This window comes from Macaca nemestrina, chromosome 11 (assembly GCF_043159975.1).
Source record: "Macaca nemestrina isolate mMacNem1 chromosome 11, mMacNem.hap1, whole genome shotgun sequence".
Taxonomy (NCBI): Eukaryota; Metazoa; Chordata; class Mammalia; order Primates; family Cercopithecidae; genus Macaca; species Macaca nemestrina.
Window position 1 is genome coordinate 117792583 of NC_092135.1, and position 19544 is coordinate 117812126.

The window sequence follows — 19544 nt, forward strand, 5'->3', positions numbered from 1 at the left end:
CCTGACAGTCTCCGAAGTGTTCCTGCCCTTGCATGAAAATGACTCTATCTGGTTTATAATTAGAAGTGAAATGATTTTAAATGGCTTCCACATGGCTTAGTTTTCCAAGCAGTTCCAGTTACATAGAACTTCATATAAACAGATAATGAGAGGCTAGAGTTGGAGAGCACAGTTCCTGTTTCCAAATTGGCTTGAAGTGGGGACATCTGCTCTGCATGAAACCTGGGTCAGGCTGCCCCTCTCATCTGTGACCTCCTGTGGTGAGGAGGGACTTGCTCTGGATTATATAAAGACTTCACAAGAGTACTGGAAGCGGGGACAGAATCAACTTGAGCAAAAAACCTAATTGGTTTGAATCTTTCCTTGACCATCAGTAATTATTTTGAGATTAATAGCCTATCTTATAATAAAATAACTGTTTCCTTTCCAAAGATAGGATTTCTTGCCTTGGTTGCAAGTCCAAACAATGTCACTTAACTGGCTTTCACAAAGATGACCTGATATTAGTCTAATGACTTTTCTTACAACGAATTATGCAGACTGGAAGATATTTACTCAATAAATTTACTTCCAGCCTTCCCCTCCATATTCTCAACACACACATAGCCTTTTATTACTACTACTATTATTATTTATTATTATTTTTTGAGATGGAGTCTCGCTCTGTCTCCCAAGCTGGAGTGCAGTGGCGCGACCTTGGCTCACTGCAAGCTCTGCCTCCCGGGTTCACGCTATTCTCCTGCCTCAGCCTCCCAAGTAGCTGGGACTGGGTGCCCGCCACCATGCCCGGCTAATTTTTTGTATTTTTAGTAGAAATGGGGTTTCACCGTGTTAGCCAGGATGATCTCGATCTCCTGACCTCACGATCTGCCTGCCTCGGCCTCCCAAAGTGCTGGGATTACAGGCATAAGCCACCATGCCTGGCCTATTATTATTATTTTTAATTCCAAAACTGAATGGAGAATGTGGGAGTTGAAAAATTGTGCAAGTTGTAGGGCCTGGGTCTGAGGTTTCCCTTGAAACTGTCACTGGTCTTCTAGAAGACCAGCTATCCCAGATATATTAATAGTAGAATCGAAGGGCCCTGAGATACCTGACTTCAGAAATTCTTGAGTTCCCAAAGCCAGCATAGAGCTGGAGGATCTCCCGCATGTAGCTCGGAGGGCCAGTATGTGCTCATGAGAGAGGCAGAGGGAGACTGTTTTCCAGAATATCAATCTAGGGTCCTGGAAAACCCTGCTCAACAGTGTTTCTTCCTTTCCTCGGCAAATCCAAGTGGATCCCTTCTTTGTATGATGGTTTTGGGCTCTGTCTTTTCCATAGATTATTTCTGCCAAGTCTGGTCTTCATTGATGCAGTTAATTAATAAATCTCATCTATTTTAATTTAATGCTTGAATGAGTGGCTACTCATGCGAGGTATTGGTCTAGGTATGCTTGGTAGGGCTGCAAAGATGAACCAAATTTAGATTCTTCCCCAAGGAGTTTACAGACTACCAGGAGAGAAGTCAAGTATAGCTGGGGGTGGGAAGGGATGCACATAAACACACCGTTACTATAGGGTGTGTTAAGATAGAAAGAGACAAAATGTAATGAAAGAAGATGGGAGGAAATGGCCCCAATGACTCCTCATAAGGGGCAGAGAACCCCTGAAAAGGCAGTTTCTAGTTTGAAGGTTCTCTGAGATATGTAATGTCTACTTGAGCCAGGATAAATCTGCTTTGGGCTTTTATTTCTATTTCTTTCCTAGCTTCTGGAAAGAGGGCTTTCATGGAGGATGTTGACAGCAGGTTTAAAATGGGGGGCGTGGTTTGGGGGTTTGGTGAACCCCACCCATAGATGTGAAGCCAGAAGGAGGAACCCCAGTGCTGGTATGGTGTCCTGCTCAAGAAGATGCCAGAGCCTCTGAGCAGGGATCATGGTCTGAGGAGGCTTGTGACTCTCTTGTTTAACTTACAGCTTTAAAGGAAATAACATCTTTGTAGCAAAAGTCCACCGGGATTTGCATTTGTATTTCTAAAAAAAGAGGAAGACTACACAAAAACCTGTAGTCAAATATTGATTGCAGCTTCATTTGTAATAGCCAAAGACTGGGAATAAGCGAGATGTTTCTCAGTGGGCGAATGGTTAAATAAACTATGGTACGTCTATATCACTGAATACGGCTCAGCCATAAACAGGAATGAGTTACTGGTGCATGGAACAACTTGGATGAATCTCAAGAGAAATGTGCTGAGTGAAAAAGTCAATCCAAAGGATTACATATTGTATGATTTCATTTATATAAACAATAACACATGGTAGAGATGGAAAGCAGATTAGGGATGGATGGGGTTAGCAATGGGAGTGTGAGGTGGGAATGAGGTGGATGTATGCAGGTAGTTATGAAAGGGTAACAGGAGAACGAAGCCTTGGAATGGTTCTGTATCTTGACTGTAGTAGTGGATATACTAATCTACACATGTAATAAAACTGTAGAAGCCCAAATGCACACACACATGCACACGTGTGAGCACACATAAAAATGAGGAAATCCAGGCTGGGCACGGTGGCTCATGTCTGTAATTCCAGCACTTTGGGAGCCTGAGGCGGGTGGATCACGAGGTCAGGTGTTTGAGACCAGCTGACCAACATGGTGAAACTCGTCTCTACTAAAAATACAAAGAAAATTAGCCAGGCATGGTGGTGCGTGCCTGTAATCTCAGCTACTCAGGGGGCTGAGGCAGAAGAATCGCTTGAACCTGGGAGGTGGAGCTTGCAGTGAGCTGAGATTGCACCAGTCTGGGCGACAGAGCAAGACTCTGTCTCAAAAAAAACCCAAAAAAACCCCCCAAAAAAACAAAACAACAACAACAACAAAAAAAAACTGACTAAAATTGGTGGATTGTATCAATGTCATTTTTCTGGCTTTGATATTGTACTATGGTTTTGAATATGGTGTGATTAGCAAAACTGGGTAAAGGGTACAGGAGATGTCTTTGTATTATTTCTTACAAGTGCATGTGAATCTATAATGATCTCAAAACAAAAAGTTTAAAAAGAAGAAAAAGGCCGGGCGCGGTGGCTCAAGCCTGTAATCCCAGCACTTTGGGAGGCCGAGACGGGCGGATCACGAGGTCAGGAGATCGAGACCATCCTGGCTAACACGGTGAAACCCCGTCTCTACTAAAAAATACAAAAAACTAGCCGGGCGAGGTGGCTGGCGCCTGTAGTCCCAGCTACTCGGGAGGCTGAGGCAGGAGAATAGCGTAAACCCGGGAGGCGGAGCTTGCAGTGAGCTGAGATCCGGCCATTGCACTCCAGTCTGGGCGACAGAGCGAGACTCCGTCTCAAAAAAAAAAAAAAAAAAAAAAAAGAAAAAATAAAATAAAAAGAAGAAAAAGAGGCTTGTGAGCTTCCTTAATCCTGTGACTTGCTTCACATTTATCATGTTTGTTACCTTCCCTGACACAAGCAGGAGGTGAGCGCTGGGGAGGTTCTGAGGATAGAGAATTACTCCTGGCTTCTCCTGGCTTAGGGGTAGACTGGCTCCATTGAGGAGGCTGAATGGCATCTGAACCCTGAAAGACTGTCCAGAATTGGGCACATAAAGTCTAAAGGGAGAGTGTATAGGTAAAGACAGAGGGCAGGACAGAATGGGATGAGAACGTGAAATGAGACATAATTGGGTTTGGTTGGGAAAAGAGGGAAGGAGTGGGGGTAGGAGTGGAAAAGAAGGTGGGGGGCAAATCATGGTAGTTGAGAAGACTGGGCAATGGGGAGGTCATTGAAGACTCCGTGATGGTGCTGAGCTGTGCTTCAGGGAAATCAGTCTGGCAGCAGTGTAGGGAGAGAGGTCAGATGGGGATATAGAGGGAGAGAAATTAGGAACCCATTCCTGTAATCTGGGAAATGGAGAGGTCAAGATTAATTTCCTCTGCCTGTACTAGGAACATTTACAAGTTAAGTTTATTTCTCTCTCATATAAAAGAAGTTATGGTAAGCAGTCCAGAATTGATGTGTACACACCACAAAGTTATCAGGGATCTAGTCCTTTTCTAGCTCTCTGCTGTGCCATCCCTAGAGTGCTGCTGTCGTTCTCAAGGTCATTGCAGCAGCAAAGTTGAGGAACTGGGTAGAAAAGCATGTTTTTATAGAACAGCTTCCCAGAAGTCCCACATAACATGCTTGCCTACTTCCCATTGGCTAGAACTTAGTCACATGGCCACATCTAATTGGAGGGGAGTCTGGGAAATGTAGTCTTTTAGCTGAGTCGCCATGTGCCCGGCTAAAATGGAGAGTTCATTAAGGAGAAAAGGGAGAAGGGATGCTGGGGAAGGCAAATGGTAGGTTATGCCTCGGAGTCTGAGTTCAAGTAGTGGTGAAGAGAATGGAGAGGAGAGGGAGAATATGTGAGATATGCAGGCACATAATGACTGGGCTTGACAAGTGATTAGAAATGGGTTGGGAATAAGAGAAGTTTGGAGCCTGAGTAAAGTGAAGTGGTGGAAACCATAGTTAACGTGTGCCAGGCACTGATCTAAGTGTTTTTGCATGTATTTCACATTGATTCCTCATGACAGCACTATGAGGTAGGTCCTGCTATTATTATCTCAATTTTGCAGATGAAGGAAATGGGACATTGAGGTAATTTGCTTGCCCAAGCATCACAATTAGTAGCAGAACCAGAATTTGAACCTGGGCAGCTGGTTCCAGAGCCGGTACCCTTAACCACTGCTGTAGACTGAATCTTTCTGTCCCCTCAAAATTCGAATGTTGAAACTTAATCTCCAGTGTGATGGTATTTGGAAGTGGGGAGGTCTTTGGGGGATGATTAGATCATGAAGATGGAGTCCTCATGAATGAAATTAGTGCCCTTATAAAAAAGACCCCAGAGAGCTCCCTACCCCTTCTGCCACATGAGGACTCAATGAGAAGACAGCCTTCCGTGAGCCAGCAGGAGGAGGGCCTGATATGGTTTGGATCTTTGTCCCTGCCCATATATCATGTTGAAATGTAATCCCCAGTGTTGGAGGTGAGGCCTGGTAAGAGGTGATTGGCTCATGGGGGTGATTTCTCACAGTTTAACACCATTGGCCTTGATGCTGTTGTCATGATAGTGAGTTCTTGTGAGATCTGGTTGTTTAAAAGTGTGTGGCACCCCTCTCCTCTCTCTTTTCCTCCTGTCCCAGCCATTTGAAGTGCTGGCTCCTCCTTGGCCTTCTGGCATGATTGTAAGCTTCCTGAGGCCTCCCTAGAAGATAAGCACATGACAGCATCATGCTTCCTGTACACCCTGAAGAACTGTGAGCCAATTAAAATTCTTCTTTATAAACTACTCGGTCTCAGGTATTTATTTATAGTAATGCAAGAACAATCTAATACAAGGCCTTATCAGACACTGAATCTGCTCATGCCTTGATCTTGGACTTCTCAGCCTCCAGAACTGTGAGAAATAAAGGCTTGAGCCACCCGTCTATGACATTTTAGTTATAGCAATCAAAATGGATTAAGACAACCACTATGCCTGTGGTGGCACTGTGAATAGAGAGAGAGGGAACACAGAAATATCTAGATCTGTGTGCTGATACCACTTATTCTCTCCACATTATTCTCATTTTTCCTTGATTATATTTAACTTCTGTAGTGCTCTGTTGAAGGTGGTATAGAAAACTTGTTGAGTTGACTTTCCCACGTGGGCTTGGAAGAGCACACACAGATCTGACAACCTGTCCTTTGTTTTGGTCACTGACAATTTCAAGCCTTGGCCTGGGGTAGGCACTAAGCATTGATAATGCCTTGTGGCATTATCACCTTCCCTCCCTCACACCTTACGTTCCCCCCAGTAGCCTCCGGCCCTCTTTTTGGTACCCCTAGTGGGCCTGAAAGGCACCACTAGGTTCGAACTAGGGACCCCAGGGTCCCCAGGGCCCATCGCAGCAGCTGATGGGAAGGCACTTTCTTCTGGGGGTGGTTCTGGGGGCTGCATTCCAGATGTCCCAGTTGGTCAGGAAGTAGATTGCCCAGAGCCTATGTTACCAGGTCCAAATGGGACAAGAGAGGAAGGAAAAGCCAAGAGGCAAGCTAGTGGGACCCAGAGCCTTGGGAAGCTGATGCCTGGGAAAGCCTAGGTGAGAAGCTAGGCTTAATATGGTTTCTAGGGTGCAGTGGGCAGCTCTGCTTTCCAAGGGCTGGGGACATAGCTCTAGAAAGGACAGAAGGGATTTGTTTTGTAGCCAAATGTAACTTGGAAACAATAATCTGTCTGCCATAGCTGTTTTGCAAAAACCATGATAGAGGCCAAATCCATGCCAGGGCTGAAGACCAAGAATGGAGTAATGTCTGCAGAGAGAAGGGTAATTAGCAAATTCCTTAATTAGAGTTGGGTTCCTGTTTTTCCAGTCAATTCTAATCATTTGCTAGATTTTAACACAGCTGCTTTGGCCTGCAGGGCACAGCCATAGAGTTCAGAAAACCAGGATCCAATGATCTTGGATAAAGTAAGACTTGGTTTCCTCTTCTGTAAAATGACTATCACAAAATTTATTTCTTGAAGCTGTAAGAATCTAAAAAGTAACATGTAAAATGTTTTCAATCTCTCAAAGTTAGTTATTTATTACATTAGTGATAATGATGCCTTATTAGCCACTGATGTCTGTTAGTGAATGCTTCTGTGCTTAAATTTCATGCTTCATTGAATCCTACTGATCTCCTTTTCTCACCAAGGTGCCATTCTGCACTGACACCTGTAATCAAAGCTTGAAGATTTACTTAGGCACCAAAAGATTAATCTTGACAAAATTCATGAAGTTTCTGCTCACTAGACATTAGCCATCATCCCTGGTATGTGACATCCTTCTCTTTTCCTGATTTCTAAACGTATATTTAAATATAGGTTAAGAAAGTATTGTTTCAGAGCCAGTAAGTTAACGGAAAAAAAAAATGGGCTTTCTTTGAAGAAGAATCTCACACTGTATTGAACCTCGATGTTTTGATATACAGTGCCTCTATTCTAGTTGTTACTAAATACTTTCATTTTCCAATCCACTTCTTTTTCTTTTTCTTCAACCAAGATTTAATTGCTGGAGACCAAGCTCATCTGTAATTATTCCATAATAAAAATATAGACAGGAATAAGATGTAGTCCTGTCCTCAATAAGTTCATAGTCTGGGAGAGAAGACAAACTTGAAAATAAATAATTGCAATACATGAGACAAATGCCATCGAATAAATATATACAGGGTACAGAGGTGGCATCTCAGGAAGAAGGAACAAAAACGCCTTGGCATTTCAGCTGGGAGGAGAAGATACATGTTGGTATCATCACTGTCTAAGTGTGTAACCTCAGAATTCACCAATCACTTGGCAAAACTGGATTCTTTCTTGCATATAATGTTAATCTTTTGAATTCCAGAGATTGAGAAGTAATTTGGGTTTTTATTAGTTCTAGTCTCTTTCTTCTTTCATCTCATTGTACTTCTTAATTCCTAATTTATATATTTATAATGTAAAATGCATTTGGTCATCTATCCTGACCTCAATCTCTCCAACAATCTTTCTATGTCTGGTTTTTATTTTTCCATCATAAATCTTTAATGTGCATAGCTGTGTTCCTTTCCTTGAAATCCAAACTTGCCCCATCATATTTGCAAAAATTTGAAAGCTTGACAATACACTCATTGGCAAGGCTATAGGGAAACAGGTATTCTTATCCATTGTTGGTAGGAATGAAAAATGACATAATTTTTATGGAGGGGAATTTGGTAATAGCTAATAAAACTATACATGCATTTATCCTTTGACCCAGCAATTAAACTGATAGTAATTTATTCTGAAAATATACTTCTAATAATACAAAAAAATGCATAAAGTTATTAATTATAGTTGGAAACCACCTTAATGTCCAAGCACAGGAAACTGACTAAATTATGGGTACTCACACACAATGGAGTACTATACAGCTGTAAACAAGAATGAGTGGCTGGGTAGGTGGCTCACACCTGTAATCCTAGCACATTGGGAGGCTGAAGTGGGTGGATTGCTTGAGCCCAGGGATTGAAGACCAGCCTGGGCAATGTGGTGAAACCTTGTCTTTACAAAAAAAAAAAGAAAAATTAGTTGGAAGTGGTGGCACATCACTGTAGTCACAGCTGCTTGGGAGGCAGAAGTGGGAAGACTGCTTGAGCCTGGGAGGTGAAGGTTGCCGTGAGCCGAGATCATGCCACTGCACTCCAGCTTGGGCGATAGAGTGAGACATTGTCTCAACAACAACAACAACAACAACAACAACAACAACAGAGAATGAAGAAGCTATCTATCAACTGATGTGGAATTATTTCTAAGAGATATTGTTAAAAGAAAAAAGCAAAGTGCAAAATAATATATATGGTATGCTATCTTTTATGTAAGAGAGAAGGAAAAATAAGAAAACATATACTTGTTTATCTCTAAAAAAAAAACCAAAGGATAAATCAGGAAGCATTAAAGTTGGTGAAGGGAATAGGACAGAAGAAATATGGAAGGAGGAATACTTCTCTGAATAGATCTTTTTGCGTAGTTTTGACCTTCAGAAGCATGTTAATGTTTTATATATTCTAAAGTAAAATTAATAAGGATGGAAAAGGGCAAAAATCCCTAAAACTGAATGCAGGCTGAAACAAATTAGCCAATTGTTTTCCAAATGAATACCATAACCACCTCAAAGAGAAAAAAAGAAAGGACTAATCCTAGTAACTTATGAACATAGTATTTGACTATGTACCCTCAGACTTAGGTGAAGGAATATGTAGAATTGTACATACATACATACTACTACTACTACTACATCTCCTCCTCCTCCTCCTCCTTCTTTCTTCTTTCTTTCTTCCTTCCTCCTTCCTCCCTCCTCCTTCCTCTATCCTCCCTCCTCCTCCTCCTTTTCCTCCTCCTCCTCCTCCTTTTTTTTTTTTTTTGAAATGGTGTCTTGCTGTCTTTCCCAGGCTAGAGTGCAGTGGCGAGATCTCGGCTCACTGCAACCTCCGCCTCCTGGATTCAACCGATTTTCATGCCTCAGCCTCCTGAGTAGCTGGCACTACAAGCACATGGCACCACACCTGGCTAATTTTTTGTATTTTTGGTAGAGATGGGGTTTCACCATGTTGGCCAGGCTGGTCTCAAACTCTTGACCTCAGGTGACCCACCAACCTCGGGCTCTCAAAGTGCTGGGATTACAGGTGTGAGCCACTGCACCCTGCTGAGAAAAAGCAATTCTGAAACAACTTTATATCTGTGGAAGTTGTCAGAATCAAAAAGAAGTCACTTGTGTTAAAATCCTGACAAGTGGAGCCAGGGAAGGATATGAAGGGAGAGTTCTTGTGAATGTATGCCTGATAATAAGAACTATTGCAAAACACTGCAAAAACCACAACCTTGCACAAAGGTCACTGTAACTTTACACAGAAAATACTTCTGCAAGGATGTCTGTCCAGCAACTGCCCATCCAACTTCAGACTGACACCACCCTTGTTATTGATCCTTGTAGCCAAGGATAATTGACTCAAAGCAACTTATGTAATTTCCCTCATTTTTCCTTTAAAAACTTTCATTTGTCTCAACCTCCCTGAATACGCACATAGTTTACTATGGCGTGTGCATTCCCATTGCAATGCGACTCCTTAATAAATATCATTTTCTTTCAGAGAATCTCCCACTCTGTTATTTAGGTTTGACATATGTATTACAGGAGTGAGCAAATGAGTAAATGTGTTGCTATTGGGAAGCAGGGTTCTCATTAAGGAAAAAGTGACAATATATGGAATGGGGAGAAGGCAAGAAAGAGCCCTGTAGAGATGGATTGAAATTTGGGATATCACTGTGTATTATATTTCTAAAATGCATACGTATGTGTGTATATAAATTTGCATGAATATATACACCTGTGTGTATTACCTAGTTTTGTCTGCTGAAAGGGCCAAGAAGCCATAACACCTCAGTGGCAATGGACACACCTTGTGCCCAGATCTTGGTCTCTAATTCCATTCCCCACCAAAAGGACTCAGGGCTCTTGGGAGAACCAACTGATTCCAGGTTAGGGCAGGCTGTACCAGGTGAGCCTGGAACTTTCTTAATTTCTAGTATAACAGAATGTTCTGCTATGCTGATACTAGAACTTAAAAATGAGCTCAAAAAGAGATGGGACCATGTCACAAGGACACAGGAGCCAGCCTGAAAGAACTTCCGCTGGCTAAATCTGCGACAATTTAAGTAATTAAGTATTAATGAATTATAAACTATTAAAAATCAGAATTTATGAGTCCCTATTGATAATAAATGGGTAAAATGTTTATTTGTATGGGGAAAAGCAAGGGCTCTTGCTTACAGTGAAATGCTGAATGCCAACTTATAAATTGGGAGGAAGGGCTGGAGCTGGTAAGTTAGCATTTTAGAACCATTATGGCAAAGATCAGCAAGAATCATCAAGAGAGAATCACCAATGGATGCAAAAACTAGGGAGGAATTTAGATAAGAAGCAGGATATTTGTTTGGTCTAAAAATATTTCCCTACAGACTGAGTATTATTTCCAAGGGAAACAAAAATAGCAATTATACTGTAGAGAAATTTGACAGCTTGACTAGGTTTTCAAAATCTGCAGTGAGGGCAGATGGATGTTGTGTGCCTCCTGATGCGATGCCCTGGGAAGGACACAATGGCACCTCTGTCATATTCCAGCCAAGAATGTATAACCCGAGTCATGAGGAAATATTAGACAAACTCTAAATGAGAAACATTCTGTTAAAAATGGGGCAGGGCTCTAGACTTGGAAAATATCATCATGAAGGGCTAAGAAAGGGTCTGGAAGTGCTTCAGATCAATGAAAGATGGAGACAGCTAAACTCAATCCCTGACCCTAGACTGGATTCCATTCTGGAGGGGAAAATGCTGTAAAGACATTATTGGGTCAATTGACAAAAATGGGACAGTAGATTAGATAAAGGTACTGTTTCATTGTTAAATTTACTGAAGTTGAGGATGATACTCTGGGTATATAAGAGAATGTATACATGTACACATACACAGTGATTCTTCTTTTTTTTTTTTTTTTTTGGAGACGGAGTCTTGCTCTGTCGCCCAGGCTGGAGTGCAGTGGTGTGATCTCGCCTCACTGCAAGCTCTGCCTCCTGGGTTCAACCAGTTTGCCTGCCTCAGCCTCCTGAGTAGCTGGGACTACAGGTGTGTGCCACCACGCCCAGCTAATTTTTATATTTTTTTAGTAGAGACGGGGTTTCACCATGTTGGCCAGGATGGTCTCAATCTCTTGACCTCATGATTTCGTGATCTGTCCCCCTTGGCCTCCCAAAGTGCTGGGATTACAGGCGTGAGCCTCCGCGCCCGGCCAACACATACAGTGATTCTTGAACAGTGTAGGGGTTATGGACACTGACTCCTCCCATGGTCAAAAATCCTCATATAATTTTTAACTCCCTTGAAACTTAACTACTAATTGCCTACTGTTGACCAGAAGCCCCATTGATAACATAAGCAGTTAATGAACATATATTTTGTATGTTATCTGTATCATATACTGTATTGTTATGAAGTAAGCTAGAGAAAAGAAAATGTTATGAAGAACATAATAAAAAAGAGAAAATATATTTGCAGCACTGTACTGTATTTATTGATACTGTAAGTTTGCCTCATCTGTTTACAAGATGAATCGTCCATCTGAAATGATGGCAACCACAGCTGCAGACATCAATCTTGGTAAATATCAAGCAATTTAACTTTTTCTTGTAATGTCATGACTTTTCTCTGCTTCTTGGGAGTACTTCCAGCATCACTTGTGGCACTCGGTATGGGTTCCATGTGTTATTCAAAGTTTACAGTATTGCACTAAACATGATGAAAAATATACGAGAACCGCGAGAGGTCACATTTTACCGTGATGAAGGATATAGTGGAGAGACGACTGCTTACGTGAAGATGATTAGTGTTGCACAGCATCTACTCACATCATTTGTGCTCACTGCAATAACAATAGGTGGTAGCTATGAAATTATTACAATAGTGCAGTATGTACTGCAGTGAACTTTATGCAGTGGCGATTTCAAACTACGTCTTTATGTGTGTTTACATTTCTCTCGACTGTGAATGATACCACATATGGTCTGGAAGTATTTGTGTGTATATGCTTTGATAAATATTATCTAATAATAATAGATTTGTGTATATTTTACAGTTGTAAATGACAAAATAGACTAGTATCTACATATATTTTCATAACATACCTAATTTTTTCTTAATTTTTATAGCTATGTGGTTAAAATAGCTTCATCTAGGGTATTTTAGGCTATGCAGTTTATCTGCAAGTTTTTTCAAATTGTTGTAAATCTCCAAAAAAAATTTCCAATGTTTTTATTGAAAAAAATCTGGGTATTTGTGGACCAGTGCAGTTCAAACCTGTATTATTCAAGGATCAACTATACACATAGAAAAAGAGAGAGAGAGCGAGGAAGAACAAATAATAAAACAAATGGGTTAACTGTTAATAATGGGTGGATCTTGGTAAAAGAAATACAGGCATTCTTTTTTTTTTTTTTTTTTTTTTTTGAGACGGAGTCTTGCTCTGTCACCAGGCTGGAGTGCAGTGGCACCATCTTGGCTCACTGAAATCTCTGCCTCCTGGGTTCAAGCAATTCTCCTGCCTCAGTCTCCTGAGTAGGTGGGACTACAGGCGTGTACCACCATGCCTGGCTAATTTTTTTTTTTTTTTTGGATTTTAGTAGAGACGGGGTTTCACTATGTTGGCCAGGATGGTCTCAAACTCCTGACCTCAGGTGATCTGCCTGCCTCTGCCTCCCAAAGTGCTGGGATTACAGGCGAGAGCCACTGTGCTCAGCCTAGAAATACAGGCATTCTTTTACTATTTTTATTCTTACAGTTTTTCTCTTAAGTTTAAAATTATATTGAAATAAAAAATATTCAGTCCTGCATGTTCTGCTTTGGTTCAGGAACATTTGTCTCCCTACTATGCCGTATGTTGGTTTTGGTTCTGGGGATCCTGTTGATGTCTGACCATGTCTTAGAATAGAAAACGCCAGGAATTAAAAAAATCTTTTATTTTGGGTAGTGAAACGCTTTCTTTGCAAATGAAATCTTATGTGGGGCATCAAGCTGCAGAGGAGATGACAGAAGCCGCTCTGAGGGAAGCATGTGTGTGCTTGTTGGGTGTTGTATCAGTCCTGTCCACTGTGCCTCCCTCTCCTCTGCCTGCTGCGCAGCTCTGAGGCACCTCCAGGGAATGTTTGACAACCACTGCTCGAAATTAAACTGGCCACGGTCCAACTGACCTTAGCAGCCCCTGAATGAGAATGAGTGTTCTTGATTGGGTGAAAACCTCAGAATGACTTCAGAGCAGTTGACTTGTGCTTTGTGAACATGGCCTCATGTGTGCTTTCAGTGATAAATGTCCAGTTTTTTTTCCTGCCTCTCCATGAGGTTACTCTGCCCTTGGCCCGTGGTTCACACTTGACAACTATTCAGCCACAAGGCTCTGCAGGTCGAGCCCAGCGTGTGATGGTTTCAGAGTTGAGTCCTTTCTGAAGAAGTGTGTATAGATCAGACTTATGTAAATAGAATCACATTTTCCCATAGCTGCTTCATGGTCATTTGGGATTCATTTTCAAATGGCCATGGTGCCTTGCTGCAGGTAGAATTTATATTTATCTATCTTCCTCCTTTCCTTTTTTGTCAGGTAGTTAAGAGTCTTTAACATGTTTGGTGGAGGGAAGCTTGGCATTTAAAGCCCTTTTGAAAGTGACTTAGCCCCTCAAGTTAACTGCTCTGAAAGTTGGAACCTCCAAAGGTTTTATCTACTTTATAGCTCAAACCCGAGTCAACCTAAAAGGTAAGAGTATTATTTATTCAAGAAGCCTTGGAAGATTGTACATAACAAATTCATTTTGTCGAAGAGGATGCAGCCATCTTCTTAATGATTTACCTCAAGTCTCCGTAAAGCTTTTGGCAGGGCCCAAGACCACAAGACCCTTAATGGCCACCCACCCCATTGTTCTTTGCATGGGAAGATGAGACTCCCACATCATGAACTGCTACAAGGTTGAGGACAGAGAGGATCCCTGGGTTTCATCTCTTGTGACAATTCCTGTTAATGGTAGTAACTTCCTGGAGTCCTATGTTGAAAAGGTTTCTGGGGTAGCATCTGGGCTTGGTGAGAATGAGGGTTATGATCGATTTGTGATGTCTACTTGGGTGTGGAGTGGGAACATTATCCAGATGTTTGCAGCATACATGATGTTCCTGGCCTAAAAATAACTCTCAGGGGCTCTGTTTGTTTGGAAAGACCATGCCCCTTCATTGGTCATGAGCACTGGTCTATTTTATGTGCTTTCTTACTAAACAAGGAACCCTGGCTGTGTTGCCCTATATTAGATATGGAAGGAACCAGAGAACACTTGCTGAGGCTTTGGGTGATTTTCCTGCACACATATTTCCAACCCATTGCAACAAAGGAGCCCTTAGTACAGAGTATGGCAAAATGAAGTGCACCCCTCACCCCCAGCCTGTACCAAACAAGGTATGTTTGGGTTCAGCTGGTTGGCATGTCCATATTGAAATTTTAGAATCTTAGCCTTTCTTTTTAAAATTTCAGAACCTTGAAATTTCTTGTGGTTGCACAAACTCTGCAATGTTTCCTTGTAATTTAAGTGCCAAGAAAATTTGACCCTGGCAGACCCAACCTCTCTCAACACCTACCTCAATACTGAGGCCTAAGAAGCGGAATAGAATTTAGAGAAAATTCCTCTGTCAAACTATGCCTGATACTCACAGATGGATGGCGAATTTTCCTCCCTTGAATCCCTTTTAACCTCTTAGGTTAACTATGTAGTGCTTTTGGCTTTGTTTTCATTAGGTTCCCCTTCATCCACCTCCTGCCCTATAGATGATGAAAATCTTCTAACATTTAATCAGCAAAAAAGTTTGAAGGACAATTATTGTGTTTTACTTTTCTTTGTCTTCTCAGCACTCCTGGCAGTGTTGCAAAGACCCCTTCAAAGACCCTTCTAAGACCCTAGTATGTGTTTGCAAAGTGACTTATTTCAAAGACACTTGCTTTTGAAATTATTTTCAGGGTAAGAATAAAAAGGCTGATGGAGCCATGTTAACCTAGGCAATTTGTGATGGAATTGTGCCTTCCATCTCTCTGCCTTTTCCCCCTTCTCCAGGAGTTCAGATTTCAGTTGCTTTTGGAAATCCTTAAAGACCAACTTTCTGAAGCTGAGTAGCTGGAGATGTTCTTACTGGGAGGCAGCGTATTAAAGGCAGCACTCAGAAGGATTCAATGCATGTCGTATTCACAAACAGCCGCGACTAAGGAAGACTGTGTGACTGTTGTCGTATTTCCCAGTAACACTTGCTTGCCTTAGCCAGTGTGGCCCTCCCTTCTCTGAAGCAGAACACAGGTCCTTATCTATGCAGTCCTTTCAGGTCAGACCTTGTTTACATGGACACTTGCCTGCATATGTTCTAACTTTGGGGCCAGATAAATAAACAGGAGGCTGAAGGCAAAAATACCTCCATTGAAAGAAGTCATGGCTAGAAGTGGGGCCCCAGAGAGGGGCAGAAATAGGTACAAGAAACTAAGAAAGAGCAGCTTAAGCCATACTATTTAGAGTGCCAAAGGAGGGCCCACATTTCTATTTTGAAACTTGTATAAAATGGCTCTATCTTACCTCTCCTCCTCTTGTATCCTCCCTCCTTCATGGAAGAATCTGTGAAGATCTTGTAATTAAAAAGTTGAAACTAGAAAAAAAGAAAAACAAAAAACAAAATGAAAATGACACCTCTAGATGTGCTTTGTTTTTTGATTCAAATAAACTGAAAACACATTAAAATCAGAGTTTCAGATAATTTTTATGTGACTCTCCTTCAATATAGTGCCCCCGTTTCATTCTATCCAAGTGGATGGTCTTGACATGACCATGGTTTGAGATACTTTGAAAAGTCAAAGATAATAAGTTTTTGTTTATGGAAGATACTAAAAAAACCCGAGGTATTTTGTAATTTCTTGGTAACTTACTGATAATGACCAACTGGACCCTGAATTCCAACAGATAATCTAAAACTCACGTATCTAAATATACACATCAACACTCCCGCCTGTCTCCCCAAACTCACCTCCAGTTTGCCCCTGCCTCACCAGGCTCCAGGCCCCTTTCTGCTTCAAAGTTGCCTCCAGGTGCTGTTCCCTGTCCTGGAAGGATATTCTCCTTCCTTTCCTACTGCAGGCAGGTGGCCTTCCCTAATCACCCTGATCACTGAGAGTAATCAATAATAAGAACTTCTTATTCTTTATTTTAGCCTCCTTTTTCTTTCCTTCAAAACTTTCATCAAAATTCATACATATTTTATTTGTTTGTTTACTGGTTTTTGGATTCCCTAAAATTAACCTCTTTGAACACTGGGACTGTGTCTCTGCTTTACCATAGGGTTTCCAGTCGCAAAGGACTGGTTGAATGAATGAATAAACTTGTGAGTCATGTGAAAATGGAGCTGGCAAGAAGGAAACACACTAAGCCATTTGCTGGTAGAGTCACTCCCTGGCATCGAGAGGGTTTTTATCAGCAACCTTGCTGCCCCTGCCAAAGGCCAGGCGGGGACATCAGGAGGCATCAGTGTGGAAAATGCAGTAAGAAAAGCGGAGCTCCTTTCGATGCCTGATCATTGGAAGATGTAATGTGCTCTCCGTAGTTCAGTGGTATTTATTACCGGAAAGGGATCCCAATCCAGACCCCAAAAGAAGGTTCTTGGATCTCTCACAAGAGAGAAGTCGAGGCAAGTCCACAGAGTAAAGTGAAAGCAAGTTTATTGAGAAAGTGAAGGAGTAAGAATGGCTACTCCACAGGCAGAGCATTGCTAAGGGCTGCTGGTTGGCTATTTTTATGGTTATTTCTCCATCATATGCTAACTAAGGGGTGGATTATTCATGAGTTTTCCAGGAAAGGGGCGAGGATTTCCTGGAACTCAGGATTCCTCTTCCTTTTAGTCCATATAGAGTAACTTCTTGACATTGGCGTGGCATTTGTAAACTGTCATGGCGCTGGTGGGACTGTCTTTTGGCATGCTAATGTATTATAATTAGTGTAAAATGAGCAGTGAGGACTACCAGAGATCACTTTTGTCACCATCTTGATTTTGGCAGGTTTTGGCAAGTTTCTTGACTGCATCCTGTTTTATCAGTGGGGTCTTTGTGATCTGTGTCTTGTGCTGACCTCCCATCTTATTCTGTGACTAAGAATGCCTAACTTCCTGGCAATGCAGCCCAATAGGTCTCAGCCTTATTTTACTCAGCCCCAATTCAAGATGAAATTGCTGTGGTTCAAATGCCTCTGACAGTGGCGAGGTCACAGGAGTCAGCCTCAGCCTAGGCGTGAGTTTGAGACTGTGTCATTTTTTTGGCAAAAAGAGAGGGTGTGGGTCATAGTTATAAAGAAAGACCACTTGGAGTTTTTCCTGGAAAAAATGTGGCCTTTTAATAGCAGACATTCAGTAAACCCTGAAGGCATCTTCTCAGCCAGGGTGGTGGTGGAGTCGGGAGGCACAGGGATGGGGACAAGGGACTCAGTGTCAAGGGAAAACTGACGCGTAAATAATCATAGCACAGAGTGACAAGTGCTACTGCAGAGGGAAGGGCAGGTGCTCTGGGGAAGGCTGGAGGGGCCAGGGTGTGTGTGGAAAGGAGGTCACGTAAGACTTTCCAGAATGAACAACCTCAGCTTGCTTCCCCTTGCTCGTTCCTTAAAAGAGGATTTGGTGACCTCTGCTGGGGGATGAGACCTCCAGCCTGAACTAGAAGGGGGTGCAAAGAGAGTGAAGATTTGCATAGAACCAAGACTTTCTGAAGTAAAATACTGGCTTTAACAGAGAACCTTGAGGGAGATTCAATAAAAGGTGGAGGGACATGAGTCAACAGCAGCTAGAAAATACAAGAGCTAGGGAGTGGAGAAAGCTGGAGGGACTTAGAGTGGGGAAATGAGAAGTAAAAGCAATACCCCTGGATGGTAAATAGAAAGGGAAGCCCACCTAAGTGGGTTCTGTTGGCTTCTGGGATTTGGAGTGGGTGCTTCCACTTCTAAAAATGTATTCTACGAAACCAATCAGATGTATGTGCAAAGATGTCTATTCCTTTATTGATGGTAAACACTAGAATAGCTAAACACGGGGTTCAGTTAAATAATTTATGGTCTACTTAGAATATGGTGATACCATTAAAAATAATGATCTTGTTTTATTTATATTGAGATGAAAAGACATTTGAGAAATGTTGATAAGTAAAAAAAAAAAAACACCAAAAACACAAACAAAAAAACAAGTTACAAAGCAACATTAAAAACATATAAAGGCCTAGAAGTAAATACAAAATGCTCACAGCAGGGGGATTAAGAACAATTAGTTTTCACTTTACACTTCTACGTAGTCCCACCCCCTACCATGAGTAGGCATTAAATTTACAACCAGAAAATCAGTAAAGTTATTTCTGTTTTGAAAGGAAAAGTCCACAGGGTTTTTAAAAGAGATGATTAGGGCCAGAATCCTAATTGAGTAACTGTTAGGAAATGCTGTTACTCATTCCACATCCTCCACAGAGATCCTCCCAGTAGGTAGGGGGCTTAGGAGGCTTGTAGCTTTGACTCTGGGTGGAGAGATAAACACTTTCTTGGGTTTACTCCTTAATACTGGGAGTCGGGCTCCCCCTTGTATACTCTAGAATATGCTCCGGAGCAGGAAGCCCCTTCCCCTGCTGCCTGAGCTAGCGGCTCTCCATGCTGGCTGCACGTCAGACTTTGTAGGAGAACTGAAAGCAATACCCACCTCTCAGACAAATGTGATTGTACTCCCTGGGGACGAGACCCAGGGAGTGGACCCAGGTGATGCTATTCTGCAGCCAAGTTTGAGTCCCTCCTGATGTGAAGATAATGAATGAAAAATCAACAGACGGAATCATAAATCTGGACCAGCATTTTTAAGGCGTGTCAGACCTGAGCATAGATCTTTGAAAAAAAATTAATTCCTTAGTCAAATACTTCAGTCCCTCCCTCTAGGAAAGTCTCAAAGTACATGAGAAAATAAAGACTCTGGGAAGTCATGCGGCAAAGAAATTTATTTCATTTGTTTCAGATGGATTTCCCAGTGGTTTCTGATCGTGGAAAGTGTTGTCTGGGGTAACCCTTTATCTTGAGTTAGCAGTGTCTGGCCAGTGCCTGGAGTCTTTCTTGCATGCCATAATTTGGCCACCCTGTGGGGACACTTCTCCACAAGGACCCTAGGACATTGGTAAGATCAAAACAGATCCCTGGACAGACAGCAAAGTGAAGAGGAGAAGCTCCAAATCTGGAACTGGGGGTAAGCCTATTGCTTGGTAGAGCACCTTGACCTGGGGCAATGTGGAGGGGACGCCCTGGCTACAGAATCTGGGGTACACAGAAGGAAAATGAGGTCCAAAGAGGTAATTAAGCACCTTGTTCCACATTAGGAAGCTGGGCAGGGGCCCAGCAGAAACTAGAACCTAGAC